This window comes from Ambystoma mexicanum, chromosome 14 (assembly GCF_040938575.1).
Source record: "Ambystoma mexicanum isolate Mex_15411 chromosome 14, UKY_AmexF1_1, whole genome shotgun sequence".
NCBI lineage: Eukaryota > Metazoa > Chordata > Amphibia > Caudata > Ambystomatidae > Ambystoma > Ambystoma mexicanum.
In genome coordinates, this window is record NC_090940.1 from 507459934 (window position 1) to 507476823 (window position 16890).

Sequence of the window (16890 nt, forward strand, 5' to 3'; positions counted from 1 at the left end):
GATGGTAGGGTACGCCGCCTGCCTCGAGGTGGCAGTAGCCGCCTGAACCACCAAACTCTTGGGAGTGGGGTGAGTAGATAGATAGCTGGGGTCGCTAACGGAAGGGCGGTATTTCTTGGTCAAAGACTTATTAACAGCCGGAAGAGATTCTGGGGACTGCTAAGCAGCTGCCACCCTTTTCTGCAAGGTAAGATGAAATGGCAAAACAGGGTCAGAGGATGGACCTTGCACTTGCATCATGGAGGGTCTGCCTTAACTCCAACTGACTGTCACTAGAAAAAAGTGGAGCATCATCAAGGTCACCAGGTTCCTCAACCTCAGACCTTTACTCCACTTCATAAATATCATACAGAGGGAGTTGAAACCCAGGTCTGGGGACAGAAGAGGGCCTGGAGGCCAAAACCGGCCTCCCAGACTTCGACGTAGCCTTCCTTGGAGGATCCACGATATCCCGATACTCCAATGGCAAATTTTGAAAAAAAATCCCCTAAGGTGCCGCTGCGCGAAGAATTCGACGTCGAGAGCGTCGACAACCTCGACGTCGTGATTGCCGTAGGCTTCGGCATCGACGGCGTCATGGGCGGATACGACAGCAAGGCGTCGATGTCCGAATCGGACAGACACGGCGCGGAACGAATCGACGCCGGCCCCGATCCCTCAACAGGCTGCTGCGGTCTCACCGGAGACGAAGACCAAGACCTAGAGACATCTCTTGCGACTCTTCGATTCCTTGTCCGTACGGGACATCGAAGGCTCCCGATGCAAGTCGCTTCGAGTACTCAAGCCTGATGCCATGATGCCTACCCCCGGGCATCCAGACCAAGTCCATTAACCCCGGAAGCAGGCATCATGTTACCCAGAGAAAGCCCAGCAACCCCTGTTAGGGGCTATATGGGTACAATCCTGGCATCTATGGCGCAGGCTCATATGGGGCACCAGTCCTGGTGCCATAGGCGCCAGGCTCATATGTTAAAACTTACCTGATGCAGACCATGCTGCAAGAGATCCAAGCCCATGTGAGGCTTGGAAGGGACTACTTTACCTAGGGACTATTTTGTTACTCGGGTGTGGTTGTGGAGGAATACTTACCTGGGACTACTTTGGTGGCTATTTAAACCACGCCCGAAGAGCAGCACACGCTTTGCGTTATTCTGCATCCTGCAGCTGAACGCTCACCGTGCCTGCAGTCAGCATCCAGGCTCTTGCCACGCCCGCCTCGAGTCCAGAGCGCCTACAAAGAAGGGAAAGAAGAAGAAAGGTTAGAACAAGAACATTATTGCGTTTCTTACCCGATTCCGGATTCATCGCACCTTTGAACCAGAAACAGACTTTATTTTAAACACGTTGCATCGCCAGCAGCAGCGCCGCGCCATACTCACCGTTCCTCGCAGCATCTCTACGATCCGGCGCACTCTCCATCATTATGTTGCCGCATTCCAGCACCTAAGGGGGACAAGAAAACAACAGGGTGAGCCAAGGGAACAAACAAGGACAATCTCTTGCCACCATATACTTACCTGATTTTACCGCCGAGGTATTATTCATCAGCACGTCAAATTTTCTTATGCCGCACCTGTAAGAAAAGAGAAAGCAGCGAGTTAAACCTTGGCATCATTTAACGGACAGTGTGGGATAACAGACTCTTACCTGAACGCTTTCAGCTGCCACAAGACGATCTTCTTTTGGGTCTAAGCTGCAAGATAAACAAAGGAATTGGACAAGAGTGATTATTCAGACATTTTTGAACTCTTAAGAACTATATACTTACGGTCCTTCGCCAGGAGGTTTGGAGCCAAGATTTGTCTAGAACTCTTCCAATATCCTCAAGCCAGTGAAGTAACTGGCCATCAACACGCCCCTGCGTTCTTCACAGGATGGAGAGCTCATCATTCAAAATTATAAGGTGAGCTTTGTGAACGGGAATATCAGCGGTGATAAATGGGGACGCAATGAGGGGCTATTACACAAATCCACGGGTGGCTAATTCCCTTTCTCTGCCTTCAGGAGACTACTTCTACGGGTCAAGCAGACGAAGCTAGGTGGACCAGTCCAGTCAGTCATCTCTGCACTACGCATCACGTTGGTGGAGACCGTGGCTGTCCAGTTCCGCTCGACACCCCTGTGGGAACCAGGTGAGCCTAACACCTGAAGGCATGCGAGCCACAGTGCGAGACCGATACTGGCCGGCTTCATCAGGAGGCGCGACCGGGCCCGTGCCCTGCGATTGATCGCTAACATGGATTGCTTCAATGCTGTCCATTCCTCCGGAGTCGAGGACTTCGTAGGGCACGTAACCTTCCTCAAGGCACCATCCTCAAAGGAGGACGGGGAAGGCGACCGGTGACAGCGCTTCCTAGAGTGCCGGGAAGAGAAGAACGAATGGCGGGAACCACTCCGGGACCGAGATCCCCGGGACTCCTTCCGACACGGAGAATTGCCCCTCGAGGCCTCGGTGGAAAACCCCTTGGACTTGGAAGTTCGGGACTTAACAGGCTTAGAGCTTCTACCTACCTGGAGCTTCCCCTTCCGCTCCCGCAAGGCCTTGGTAGTCAGCGACTGGAATTTCAACCAGTCGCCGGTGTCGTGCGACTCACCCAGGCACCACAAACAAATGCGGTGGGGGTCGGTGAGCGACATCTTCGACTTGCAGTCCGGGCAGATCTTAAAGCCAGACCGTGGAGTCAGAGGGGTCGAAGAGAAAGACATTGTAAAGATGAACACACTAGGTGCACCGAGTCTCACAAAGTTCACACGTTCGTGGAAAAAACGAACTGAGGCTACGGGCGCCGTGCATCCTATTTATAACATCCTGTGACGTCGTCCTCGACGGAGGCCTTCAAGGGACATTGAACGGACACCATTGACCCTGGACGCCCTCTGCCGAAAAAGTTTCCAAAGTGCACAGCTGTGGACATTACATGTCAAAGATGTGGAATACGTTGGAGGACACAATCCATTCAAAGCAATCATTCTTAGCACTCCCATCCAATCCCTTGTACTCCCTACAGAACAAAATTAATAATGCTGAAAGGTATTTAATGACGACCGGCAAAATGGGTCATACATCCTTAACCTCTGTAGGTGTAAATGCCATGCCTCCATTGTTGATCACCCTGTAGAAGGGATTGCATAGTCTAATCATGAAAAAATATCACAAATCTGAACTAAAAGTTCAGACGATAAATAGTCTGAAAATACCAGGATGCAAATTCCTACCTGTTAACATCAACCCCCCTGTACCGCCTATAATGCATAATCTTACAAAAGCCTCCATCATTATCACAAGATTTTGCCTCATATTTACTAGAGCTGATTATGCCCATCATGTCTAAGGAAGGACAATTAATAATTATGCATGATTTTTATCATGGATTTAACAACCCTTTTCATTCAAAAGCAACTGACTTGGGGTTACATTCTGTATTCTTTTAGCTTCTCCCAAATGCTTACAGGCACGAAAGAATAATAATGGACGTATACCAGAATGGGGTGTCGTGAGAAATCTGGCGACAGTTCAAACTACCTTAGCTGGTTGATCACTTTCTGATCAGCTTAAACTTAGCCCTTGACCACCCACCATCATGTAAGCCTGCAAAAGACATTTTTTATCGAAATCTGAAACATTTATCAAAAGGCAATCTGACCGATGCGCTTCAAAACAGTATAGATACGATTAATCTTCAGCAGACGTTTGATCAATTAGTTAAGAATTATTTCTCAAAAGTTATGATAAATACGGAAGGGCCCCTTATAAAGAAAGCCATTAGAATAGATGGCAAGAAAAACAAAACAAAAAAATTGGACAATTCACAGCTCAGTTCCATTAAAAATAAAACCAGAGCACTCGAGCGTTGTTGGAGGAAAGATTCTTCCCCAGCCAACAATCGGGCATTAAAAGTAAAAAGGGAGGAATATAAAAAGGTAATTCTTGAGGCCAAGCGTAAGTTTTGCAAAAGAGAAATCAACAGTGCTGAGAATTCACTGAAAAAACGGTTTCAAATATTACAACAACTCAGCAACCCAAAGGCATGTGTAGAATCTACCTGCCTCCATCGAATGGTTTGAGGCTCTGGCCACCGCCTTTCGTAAAACAAAATACAAAACCTCAGAAACAACAAAGGCAAGAAAGTACATGAGAAACTACCTAGTCAGGATTGACCTTTTCTGAACATAATCAGTCCGCATAATTCTCCTAAAAATAAAAGAACAGCTAAGAACAAAGCCCCCAATTTCAAACCAATAACTACCGGGCAAGCATCCTCTGTAATCTCATCCATGAATCAGACTACATGCCTAGGTGACCCATGTCCATCTGGTTGAATAAAACTTTGCAACCCATCTATAATTCACCTATACCTCATGTGCACTCTTTTGTGACCTCTGAGATTCAATCTCCCTCTCTATCCTTCCCTCTGGCCCAACTCACTCGGCTGGGCAAACACTTGATGTCTTCATCTCATCCGGCCTCCCCCTCTCTACCCCCTTACCACTCAATCTCCTGGAGTGATCATTGCCTCCTCTCCTCTCATCTCATCTCTCCATGTCCTCCCCCCAAGCAAAGTCCACTCCTAGATTGCCACCCACCTCCTCAGATATCCGGCCCATGAAGCGTGCATCGGTTGAGGCCTTTGCTGCAACCTTCTCCCCACCTCCACCCCAGGTTGACTCACACCCTGACACAGCCCTCTCTTCTCTACTCTTCTTTCTGCTACTCTTGATACTCTTGCCCCCGTCATGAGGATCCGTTTGACGTCCAAAACCAAGTGCAATTCTTGGTGTACTCTGACCTAGCTTCACTTAAACTGAAGTGTAGAGCGGCAGAGAGGAAATGGAGGCGTTCCTGCTCATCCTCTGACAAACTGGCCTGCTGCCTGCTCCAAAGACAATACCGACTCGCTGTCCGCACTAAGAAGAGAGTTCACATACAAGCCTGCGTCTCTGCGGCATCTAACAATTCGGCCGCACTCTTCAAAATCTGCAAGGAGCTGGCCAACCCTGCTTCAGTCTCCCCCTCCTCCTCTCGCCTCCCAGGTGCTTTGCAATGCCCTTACCTCTCACTTTATCTCTAAAACCCAGGACACCCTGTCCACTCTCTCCTCCGCTCCCCCACCTCCTCCTCCTCCCTCTCCTTCTTCTCGGCTTGCTGACCCTCCCTCAGCTACCCCTCCTCCCCCTTTCTCCTTCTTTCTTCTTTTCACCACTGATGAGGTAGCTAGACAAGTCCGATCTATGAAAACTTCATCAAAACAGGTCCATCCCTGTTCTTCTAAAACCATTAAGGACCACATTGACACCCTTGCGCCGGACCTTGCCGATTTTTGCAACCTATCCTTTGCCTCTGGCTCTTTCCCCGCCCTTCTTAAGCACTCACTTGTGCATCCTCTCCTCAAGAAATCCACTGCTGATTCATCATGTCCGGCAAACTACTGCCCAATTTCCATTGCTCCTTTTTTGGGTAAGCTCCTGGAAAAGCTGGCCATCGCTCAGCTTAATCACCATTCTGACTCTGTTGGCTCCCTAAATGACCACCAATCTGGCTTCCGACTTGCCAGAAGCACGGAAACTGCTCTCCTGAACATCCGTGAAGACCTGTTCTCCAACCTCGAGTCTAACATTCCCTCTGCCCTCATCCTACTTGATCTCTCCTCTGCATTCAACATGGTCAACCATACCACCCTCCTCAATCGTCTCAGTGACAACCTGAGTATCACTGATCAGGCTCTGGCCTGGCTGACCTCTTTTCTCTCTGATCGACCCTCCGAGGTACAACTTGGCTCCTTGCGATCTTCTATCTCCCTCTCCACATGTGGTGTCCCCCAGGGGTCTAACCTCTCGCTCTGGCTTTTCAAGCAATACCTGGCAACTCTCGCTTACTGCATCTCCATTTTCTGCTTAACTTTCCAGTGCTATGCTGACGACACCAAACTCATTTTCAGACTTCCTTCAGCCTCCGCCTCTCCTTCTCTCATCTCTGATGGTCTAATCACCATTCAAAACTGGTGTGCCGCCAACGATCTATGTCTAAATGCCAACAAGACTGAGATCCTCCTTATTGGTACACCATCTCCATCCTTTCCTCTCACTCTCTTGCCGGCCTCCCTTAGCCCTCCTACTACCCCCACCTGCGCGGCTAACAACCTTGGGGGGTATCTTTGACTCTACATTTTCCTTCTCCAAACACATCTCTGATGTCTCCAAAAGGCCACACTTTTTACTTCACCTCCTTAGAGGTACTCTGCCTTTTCTCTCCTTCCCTCAAAAGCTCACTGTCTCCCAAGCTCTGGTTCTTTCCAGACTGGACTACTGTAACAGCCTCTTTCTAAATCCACCTGCCTCCACTCTCTGCACTCTACAACTAATCCAGAATAGACTGCAAGACTTGTCCTTGGCCTCAAGCCCTGGGGTCGTATCTCTCCAGCCCTGAAATCCCTTCATTGGCTCCCAGTGTATGCAAGGATTACATTTAAAACCCTCTGAAATGTCCACAAGGCTTTCTGGGGCCTGGGTCAAAAAACTTTCAAATATCCCTCTCCTCTCGAGCCCTTCGCTCCTCTACTTCCAACTCCCTCAGGGCTAGTCGTTTTGCAAAGAAACAAGCTGGGGGTATTTCTCTGTCTTTGGCTGGTGCCTCCCACTGGACCTGGTAAGATCATGGTTTTCTTTTTTGTTCCCACTTGTTCCCCTCTCTTTTTTGCCTGGTCCTGCTCTGAAACACTTGTGTACAAGCGCAATATAAATAAAATATCATTTAATTGCTATACAAATGTTCAAATAAATAAATAAATAAATATTAAACTCTTACCATCAGTGATAAATCTAGGGATCCATCTGGATTCATTAACACATTAATAAACTAGTTAGTATGACTAACTACTATTTAATGATCCTAAGGCAGATTAGGCATTTCATCGGCAAACTCCATGCAGCTAATATTGCTCGGAACGTCATTAGTTTGCACCTCGATTATTAATGAATCTTTTAGAATGCATGCAATACTAAAGACCAGTTTCCAAGTTCGGGACAGGTATTCAAAACTGTGTTGCTCTACTTTGTCTTGCTTCCAAGACAAGGGTGTTGCCCCCTGGCTATACTCTTGGCCAGATTATGGCAATTCTCTGTTGCTCGGCGCCCATAAATACCTTCTGAATAAAATGTAGATGATCCAAAACACGGCTTCCAGTGCTGTACTCGCCCTGTCATCAAAAAAGCATATCTCGCGCCTAGAAACATTTGTGTGTACAGGCGCGTTATAAATTACTTATCGTATCATATTAGATTTCTCCTACTCTAAAGAAGCTACACTGGCTGCCCGTCACAGCAAGGAATGATTCAGTTCAAATCACTGAATCTGGTCTTCAAGCCATTACAGAATATCAGTCCCAAATATCTATCTAGAAAGTGTCAATGGTACTCCCCTTCACGAGTTCTCCGATCTTCCCATGTCCCCCTACGGTCCGAGTACCACTTCAGGTGGTTAAGAGCAATGGGGAGGTCTTTCCAGGTGTGGCCACCGAACTTTGGAATCTGCTACCATGTGACCTCCGCATCTAAACAACCTCCTTGTTTTCAGAAAAAGACTGAAAATGTTCATTTTTTCGGAAATAGCCTTTTCCCTCTTCTGTGCAGGCATTACATGTCAAGCTAGTGCTTAGATGCTTAGGCCGCAATTTCTTTACAAATACAAGATATCCTGTTCATTGGCAGTGATTTCAATGATGTGATGGAGCAGGGATTAAACAGATCTGGGCAGGGATCCTCCTCCAACAGGCGAGGACCCAAGATATTCTTTTGTGCAAGCACTGGGGCCAAATAATTTGTGGAGGCAAATGCACTCCGGATCTTTAGATTTGTCTATTTATGGGTGTTTCTAGTGGCAGCAATGAGAATGAGAGAATGTTAGGTATAGTGTGATCACTAACCCGAGGTAGCAGACGAGGTATTTGTGAGGAAAGTGAGTCAATCCCTCTTTCGGTCTGACCTCTGAAGTTAAAACAGAAGGTCATGCAGAAATGGGGAAAAACCTGAATGGCGGGGAAAACCACCGGATATGGATAGTTCCTTTCCTGCTGATCCGGATCCAAAGACAGAAGGGTAGAAACTGAATGCTTCTGTCTTTGCTTGAGGTGTTAGCTTCTGTGGGATTTGTCAGAGGAAAGGTTGTATAGACTGCAGTAATGGTCAGCTGCAGGGCGTGACAAATTGGAAGGCGAGGAGCCCTTAATGTAGATGGGCTGCCACGGCAGAGACCTGTTGCAGTGCACCTGAGGCATACTGCAGCATTGGCATGGAATTAAGCCACTAGCTTGAAATACGAGGAGTGTGAGAGAAAGTAACAAGCAACCACGGCGGAGACCCGTTACAGTGTGCCGGGTGTGGACAGTGGCATGGGCATGGGAATATGCTTTGGGTAATGGAGAGGAGTGCGAGCAGTAGGGCTCAGTGGTAAATGGTAGAATTCAGAAGGGGCACAGATACTGCACTGTTGTGAAGACAGCTTGGTAACAAAAAGGAAAAGGGGAAGCAGAGGTGAAGAACAGTGGGAATATGAAGGGAAGGGTAGAGCGGGAGTGCGCGAGAGGCGCAAGTTATAGAAACCGGTAAGAAAACCAGCGAGCAGAAACGGTAAGCGGGAAAGCGTTACCGGGTTCGGGGTTGCTGGATAATCTGTGTCAGCGATTGAGGGTAGAACGAAGAAGTCTCAGATCCAAAAGTAGTACCAACACAGCGAGTCTTGCTCAAGCTGCGTTTTATGCTCTGGCTCCTCCACTAGGAGAGCTAGGCAGTTGCTGCATGAAATGTAGACGTCTCATGCCGGCGGCCAACTTGGGGGAGGTAGAAGGATAGGTAAATTAATGTTATTTCTACTTGTGCCAGAGTTTCCAGGATCTGCATTGGTGATTCCTGACAGTATGCCCCCTCTGGGTCAGGGTTGATCCAGGCTTCCACGGATGTGTCCGATGATACTTTTTCAGCAATAAAGCGGCGTGAATAGAGGATGCTGGTTCCCAACTTCGGTCAGCTGGACCGTATCCCTTCCCGTCTAGGAGGTAGTGTAGTTGTCCCCTATAATATTGGGAATCGCAGATTCCCGACACCTCGTACTCCGGTCCTTCCTTGGTGTCAATGGGGGGAGGTTTGCTCTGTGCTTGGCGATGGTACTGATCGACAAGATGAGGTTTCAATTGGGAAACGTGAAATACAGGATGTATCTTGAAGCATGAAGGTGGCAGAGAAACGATAAGCGACGGGTCCCACTTTGGCTGAAATAGAAAAAGGTCCAAAGAATGTTGGAGAGAGTTTGGAAGGTACCAATAGTTTGGGGAGAAATGAAGAGGCAAGCCATACTTCATTTCCTATGTTGTAAAGTGGTTCTTTCCTTCTTTTGAGATCCGCTGTGGTATTGTCTCTTGCTTGTGATACTTCCAGGGTGGTCAGGGCTTGTGCATGTCCTGTGTCTATATCTTGACATAAGGCCATCACAGAGGGAAAGGTTCCTGAAGATTTTATTGTGAATGGTATGCTAGGGGGATGGAAACTGTAAGTGCAGCAGAACGGACTCATGCCTATTGCTGTGTGCAGAGAGTTATTGTAGGCATATTCTTCCAAGGGAAGTAGTAAAGTCCAATTATCTTGGGGGGGATAAGACAAAACATCGGAGGTAGTGTTCTAATGTCTGGTTCAGGCGTTCTGTTTGACCGTTGGTCTGTGGATGATATCCTGATGAAAGTGCTGGATGTATGCCCAAGATTTTACATTAATCTTTCCAGACACCTGACGTGTATTGGGAGCCTCCATCAGAAATTACAGTTTGGCAGACCATGTCAACGGAAGTTATGTTCCAGGAAGTGTTGAGCTAACTGGATGGCTGAGGGGACTTATGGTTGAGCCAAGAAAGTAGACATTTTGGTCATGGTGTCTATTGTGACAATGATGGCGGCACTGCCGGCAGAAATTGGTAGTTCAACAATAAAATCTGTGGAGATGTTTTGCCACGGTCTTGAAGGTAGTTCTGGTTGCGTCAAGAGTCCTGCTGGTTTGGTTCAGGGTGTTTTGGTCTGGAAACAGACAAACAGGCAGCTATATACTCTTGCATATCCAGAACTACGGAAGGCCACCAAAAACGTCTGCACACTTGTTCCAGGGTAACACGTATCCCTTGATGTCTTGCCACCATGGAATCATGACACATTCTTAGGACTTCTTTACATAGGGAGTAAGAAGGCATGAACACGTGTTTTCCATAAAAGAGAAGGCCCAAGTCCCTGGAATTCGGTAAGTAATCATTTTGTCTCCTGAACGAGATTTATTTCAAAATTGCTGATATGATAAATAAAGACCGCTTTGGGAAGCAAGGGTTCGGACAAAGATTAGCCTGTTTTATCTGCTTGGGTTCGTGAAAGGGTGCCTGCCAGCAGATTGTCTTTCCCGGGCAAAAAAGTAATAAGTAGCCTCTAGGAGGAGAAGAAATAGGCCTAGAGAGCAGGTCGGCTATTTTGTGTTTCCTCCAATTGTAGAACTTGCAGGTTGCGGTGGTCTGTTCGTACAGTAATGGGGTAATGTGTGCCTAGTAAATATGTCTCCATTCCTTACAGGCTCTTTTATTAGCCAGCAGTTCTTTCTCCAGAACGGTAAAGTTCACCTCTGATGTGGACAATGTTTTGGAGAGGTAGGATATAGGATGTTCCATTCCTTTATTGTCAGTTTGTTTCAGTACTGCCCCTATCACAGCATAAGAGGTGTCTGTTTCTAGTATAAACGCCCTATTCTGGTCAGGTAGTTTCAATATGGGTGCCATGGTAAAGGCCTTTTTTAAGTCGTGAAAGGCAGTTTGCGCCTTGTTGTCTCAGTGAAATCTCATTCCCTTCTTCAAGAGTGCTGTGATGGGTAGAATACGGTATGAGAAATTGGAGATGAACTTGCGTGAAGGGTTCACAAAGCCTAAGAACCGCTTTATCCCTTTAACTGTTCTCCGGGGTGGCAAGTCCAGAACTGCTTGTATCGCGATAGGGTCCATCATGGTTCCTTGTGAAGAAAGTATGTATCCCAGATAGGGGATTTGGGTCTGGTGGAATGCACACTTGTTTAGTTTGACGTATAGGTAGTTTTCTCGCAGTCGCAGAAGTACTGCCTGGACATGTTGGACATAATTGTGCATTGTTTTGGAGAAGACCAAGATATCATCCAGATATACGATGATGGTGTGCAGCATCATGTCTGAAATGACATGATCCATAAAGAGTTCCTTGGTGTCTTTCGTTGGTATAAAAAAAGAGAGGCCCTTGCAGGTGACTTGGACTCTGCGACGAGACTGTGGTGAAGGTTGGTCTGAAGGTATTCTCTTAGGGATTCCTTCTCGGGAATAGACAAGGTATACATCCTCCTGAATGGTAAAGGTTTATTGGTTTGGATCTCGATACAACAGTCGTCTATTCGGTGGGTTCTAGGGCCTTATATTCGGTTTCATGAAAGACATCTGAGAAACGGTGTGTATTGGTCCAGTAGGAGCAAATTTATGGCTAGTGTTTTGGGAGAGTAGGACCCAGGGTTTTGGGATGGACACATCCCTACTGATCCGTGCGTAAGGCAATGTGTGATACAATGTTCAGATCCTAAAAACAGGGAAATTTCTGTCCAATTTATGAAAGGGATATGAATCGGCAGCCATGGTAATCCCAGAATAATGGGGTGATGGGCTGCGTGGATCAAATCAAACTAAAGCGTTTCATGATGCGCCATTATGTTCATGCCAAGAATCTTGGTCTGTTCCTTTATGGGACCTGAGGTTAACGGTGACCGATCCACCAGTACTCTGACGGATTTAGTTACTCGTGGGTTACGGTGTTTGGGCCCATTGGTCTGTACTGCTCTCCCCCGAATAGTGCACGAAACAACCATAAACCATCAATGCAATAATGGAGCAAGTACTTTGAACCACAAAAAGAGACAGACACAATAACTCACAACCACGCACTCTTAGAAGATAAATCAGCTCTTTACGGTTATTTATTCAAAGCTTACAAATACATAGAAATAACTCACAAAAATAATATGGACATAGTTCGCAGAAGAAATAAAGAAGTCAAAAGGAAATACATCACCGTGAGAGTAATACCAGTCCTCATCTCGTCCAGAAACGGCTGGAAGACCCCAGGGACAGCCAGGCCGAGAGTTCCACAGCTCACAGGAAGGCCAGACGTAAGCGTCCTTCTCTGGCTGAAGTCTCACATGACCCCCTCTGTGCTCTCACATATATACACACTCCACAAAGGGGAGTTAATTCCCGAACATTCTGGAAGTTGCACTTGCGCAGTTGAGGAACAGCCGTCAGTTGCCAGCTGGGTCAATCGAGAGCTCCCCTCAAGGAACGCAGGGCCTCCCTGCTCTAAAAACACGCTCCACGGAGAACAGTAGCAAGCCGTAACAAAGTTAGCTTTCCCAGCAGAAATGGCCTTGACTGTATACCAAGTTTGAAAACAGCATGTACGTCTCAGCACTGTGAATCTAACACTTCAGCAAAATGTGTGCAGCCTTTCACTGCGAAGTGAAGTAAATATCCAACATGGCTCTGAGCGCTCCCAGAATGCATTGCGCGCCCGCGCCATTTTGAACCAAGCATAAATCAAGCATAACATGGTCATCCATGAAGTTGCCAGCTGCCCCACAGTCAATTAAGGCGGGAGCATTTTCCATCTGGCGGTAGGGACCTTGTAGGGACACAAGAATGACCACCATTGAGGTGTCTTTTGTTTGACTAGAAGACATTTGGGAACCTGGTTGTTACACCCAAGTCATGGCTCCCTCTATGGGTCAAGGTGTTTCCCTGCCGTCTAGGAGGTGCCAGTGGGCACTCACGGACTGTGTGATCCTTAGATCCACAATACATGCAGAGCCTTAAGGAGCGGCGACTATTCCGTTCCGTGGTGGTAAGACGCCCTCTCGCTGCTCCTATCTGCGTGGGTTCATCAGAGCTTGTTGGTTTGGACACGAATTTGGCTGGATCTGAATAACTCTGTGGATTTCTAGCCCTCCGTCTTTCTGACATTCTCTCTTGTAGACGATAGTCTACCTGCATGGTTGAGGCGATCATTTCTGCCAAATTAGGTGGTCTAGCCACCCTGTAAACCTCGTCTTTCAGGCCTTCATGAAGACCTCTCCAAAATAAGTAAGGCGTCGTCTGGCCAAGCCGTTCCAGCGGCCAATCGTTGAAATTGGTGACATATGTAAGCAGATCCTGCGTTCCTTGACAGTTATCCAATAGCTGCTCCTGGGCTGATACTACCATCTCCTGTTTTCCAAACATCGTTCTGATCCTGTTAAGAAACCCGGGATAGGAGTCCATGAGTGGGTTGTTGGATGTTACCAAGGGGGTGGCCCAGGATAGGGCCCTTCCTGCCAAGTTAGAAATCATAAACCCCACTTTGGCCCCGCCGTTTGGAAAATAGTTCTCCTTAAAAGTAAACTAGACAATACATGCATCCAGGTATTCCTTAAGTTTTTTCGGAATGCCATCATACTTGCCTCCTGGCAAGGATCCAGGTGGTGTCGGAGGCGGCAAGTCATTAATTGTCTTAATTCAATGTTCTCTCCTTTCAAAGTCTGGACGTCTGTAATCAATGACTGTACAGCATTCGCGAGGTGCTGTGACTGGTCCTTGGTTGGGGGCGTTGCTATATGTTAGGTATAGAATTATCACTAACCTGAGGTAGCAGACGAGGTCTTTGTGAGACAGAGTCAATCCTGTTTCTGTCTGACCTCTGAAGTTACTACAGTGAAAACAGAAGGTCGTGCATAAATGGGGAAAAACCCGAATGGCAGGAAAAAAACCTGGATATGGATAGTTCCTTTCCCGCTGATCTGGATCCAAAGACAGAAGGGTAGAAACTGAATACTTCTGTCTTTGCAGGAGCTGTTGGCGTCCGTGGGATTTCTCAGAGGAAAGGTTGCATGGGCTGTAGCAATTGTCAGCTGTAGGGCGTGTCAAATTGGAAGGCAGGGAGCGCTTAATGTAGAGGAGCAACCATGGCAGAGACCCCTTGCAGTGCACCTGAGGCATACTGCAGCGTGGGCGTGGAATTAAGCCAACAGCTTGAAATGCGAGGAGCGCGAGAGAAACGAACAAGCAACCACGGCGGAGACCCGCTACGGTGCACCGGAGGCGGACCGTAGCGTGGGCATGGGATTAAGCTTTGGGTAATGGCGAGGAGCACAAGCAGTAGAGCTCAGTGGTAAATGGAACACTTTAGAAGGGGTGCAGGTACTGTGCCGTCGTGAAGACAAATTGGTAAAAAAAGGAAAAGGGGAAGCAGAGCTGAAAAACGGTAATAGGAAGGGAAGGGTTGAGCGGGAGTGCGCGAGAGGCGCGAGTGATAGAAGTCGGTAAGGAAACAAGCGAGCAGAATCGGTAAGCGGGAAAGCGTTACCGGGTTTGGGGTTGCAGGATAATCTGTGTCAGCGATTGCGGGTAAAATCAAGACGTCTCAGTTCGAAAGTAGTACCAACGCAGCAAGTCTTGTTCAAGCTGTGTTTTATGTTGTGGTGCCTCCTGTAGGAGAGCTAGGCAGTTGCTGCATGACATTTAGATGGCTCAGGGGGAGGTGGAAGGATAGGAGGATCAACGTAATCTCCACTTGTGCCAGAGCTTCCAGGATCTGGATCGGTGATTCCGGACAGAGAAGACATGCATGGAATGGTTGTCATGGAGGGCATGCACAGAAAAGGTTGTCATGGAGGGCATGCACAGACAAGCAGATTTGATATAATCTGAACGACACTAACCTGGATCAAATAGCAGTGACCAAGGATTATGAGTAATCCCCCAGTGGCCCTGTCCCTCTCGACCCAGTGAAATGGGTCAGAGCGAAACAGAAGCCCCAGGGAAACCCGCTGGGGTAAAAAACCCTGATGAAAGGAACAACGATGGGTGAGGTCGCCTGCGTTCTCTAGGCGTGAAGGACAGAGCTGGATGCAATCTGAGTTGTAGTTGGCTAGAGAACCTAATGAGAGAGTAAGCGGTGAGTGAGGGCTGGAAGACTGTTACGGGTAATAACACTTGAGGAATCTTGTATAGCTGCAAACTGCCCTGAGACGGATCCCGGAGAAGCTGCGTTAATGGAACCACCTGACAGGAACTGCAAAAGTAAATGACAGGTAAGAGTAGGCAGACAATGCAAGGGAAGATATGTATGAGTAGTTAGGGTGTTTTCCTACCTGATCTTGAGGCTGTTCGGAATGAGGAAATGTCTGTGTGTAGTCTGAAGGAGTATGTGAAAGGATTACTCCAGTGCGGAAGTGCGTTCCGCAGGGAGATTCTTCTGTGCTGAGGAAAGCAAATAAAATGTGAGGAGGGCGAGTGGAACTCGAGTGTCGAGCGGCTAAAAGGGGAAGACTGCCTACCGTGATGTGAACAAGAACGGGGGGTGACTTCGCTCCTGAATGCTCAGAGCTGCCGTGGCTCTGCAGGGACGCTGGGGAGACTGTCAGCGGTTTCATAAATAGAGGGATCGGAATACCTAGCAAAAGGCAAAAGGCAAGGTCAAGAAATGTAGACGAAGAGTCAGAGCTAGAGCAAGGGTAGACGTGATTTACAGAGCGCCTTTGGAAAGAGTAGTGACATGAGGTTGCTCGGCACCAGGGTGTTGATATTCTGCTTCCTGCTGGTGAGCGGGCACAGTCAGGTGAACTGATGGAACACCGTTCTGCTCCCAAAGAGCATGCTGTAATCCTGGCACCATCTTGGTGGTATGGGTAAGAGCTAGCATATGCCACCAGGACCATCGTAGATAAGAAGATGTAACAGTGGTTGTTACTTAATCATTTTACTATTTGTTTTATGGATTAATGTCTGGTCATTTTATTAGATCTGTTAACATTCATATTATGAGGTGTTTGAATAATTTCATGAAGAAGTTTACATTGTATTCCACAAAGTTTGCCAAACTAACTGGCTGGCTTTTCTCCGACTTGAGATGAATCCATAATCGGTTTAACCCTTAAGAGGATGGACCACGAGTTGGCTGTTCCTTACACTGATGTTTTTCTTTTATAAATATAGAGGGTGAGGTTCTTGCAAAGGTGCTGCCCAACTTCAGTCTTAAAAGAATCCAAATTTGGTTGCATTTGCATCAGCATGGTATATGCCCAAATGAGCCACCTAATGAAATCTGGGAAGACTGCAAGTAGCATAGGCGTCTCTTGTAAATAGTCTCTGGATTCTCACAAAGGGTTCAGCTGAACTGAATTGGGCGTGAAGACACCAATTCCAGCCAAAATGGTTTGCGGTCCAGTATAGGGAATGGTTGGGGTTGTTCTACACCAAGCCAAAAGGACAGAGTACTGGTTAATAGATCACGCTCGTCAATATGGTTTATGCTGGGAAATGGTATGGGACGGGACTGTATTTTGCCTCTTTACCCATTTTCCTTGACTTTGCAGATTGGTCCAGGAGGATACTCTTGTGATGGATATTTACTTGGGTAACCAAGTCTACTTACTTTGCAGCAAGGCTCCAGGACAATAGCGGCAAAAACATATTGTTAAGAATCAACTGGTCTAAATAAATAGTTTTGAGAGGGGCAGAGGGAGAGGGAGCGGGAGGGTGAGATTACAAATCCTACCCATCCAAAGTGGGTTGGAGTCAGGTATCGAGCCCCTTGCTCTGTTGCCGTTTGGCAGATATGCACCATTTCAAATAGTTAGTGAACCAAAGTACCTATTTAGTGCAAAATACTAATTCAGGGTTCCCACACAGACTTTTGAAACACTAAGCTAGCCGGCAAACAGAGAATGGCACAGAGGAACTAGAGCATCCAACTGGGAGGGTCAGGCTGCACTGCCAGATCTCAGAGTTCACTACTGGGCCTCCAAATAAGAAGTTGCAAAGGATAGACTGTT

At 47.4% G+C, this 16890-nt stretch overlaps 1 protein-coding gene across 2 annotated transcripts in view; it reads right to left on the minus strand.

Annotated features, from left to right (window-relative positions):
• The window catches only part of SETD3 (SET domain containing 3, actin N3(tau)-histidine methyltransferase), an 800835-nt gene that overhangs the window by 523903 nt on the left and 260042 nt on the right, over positions 1–16890 (minus strand). The gene's annotated exons all lie outside the window — the stretch shown is intronic.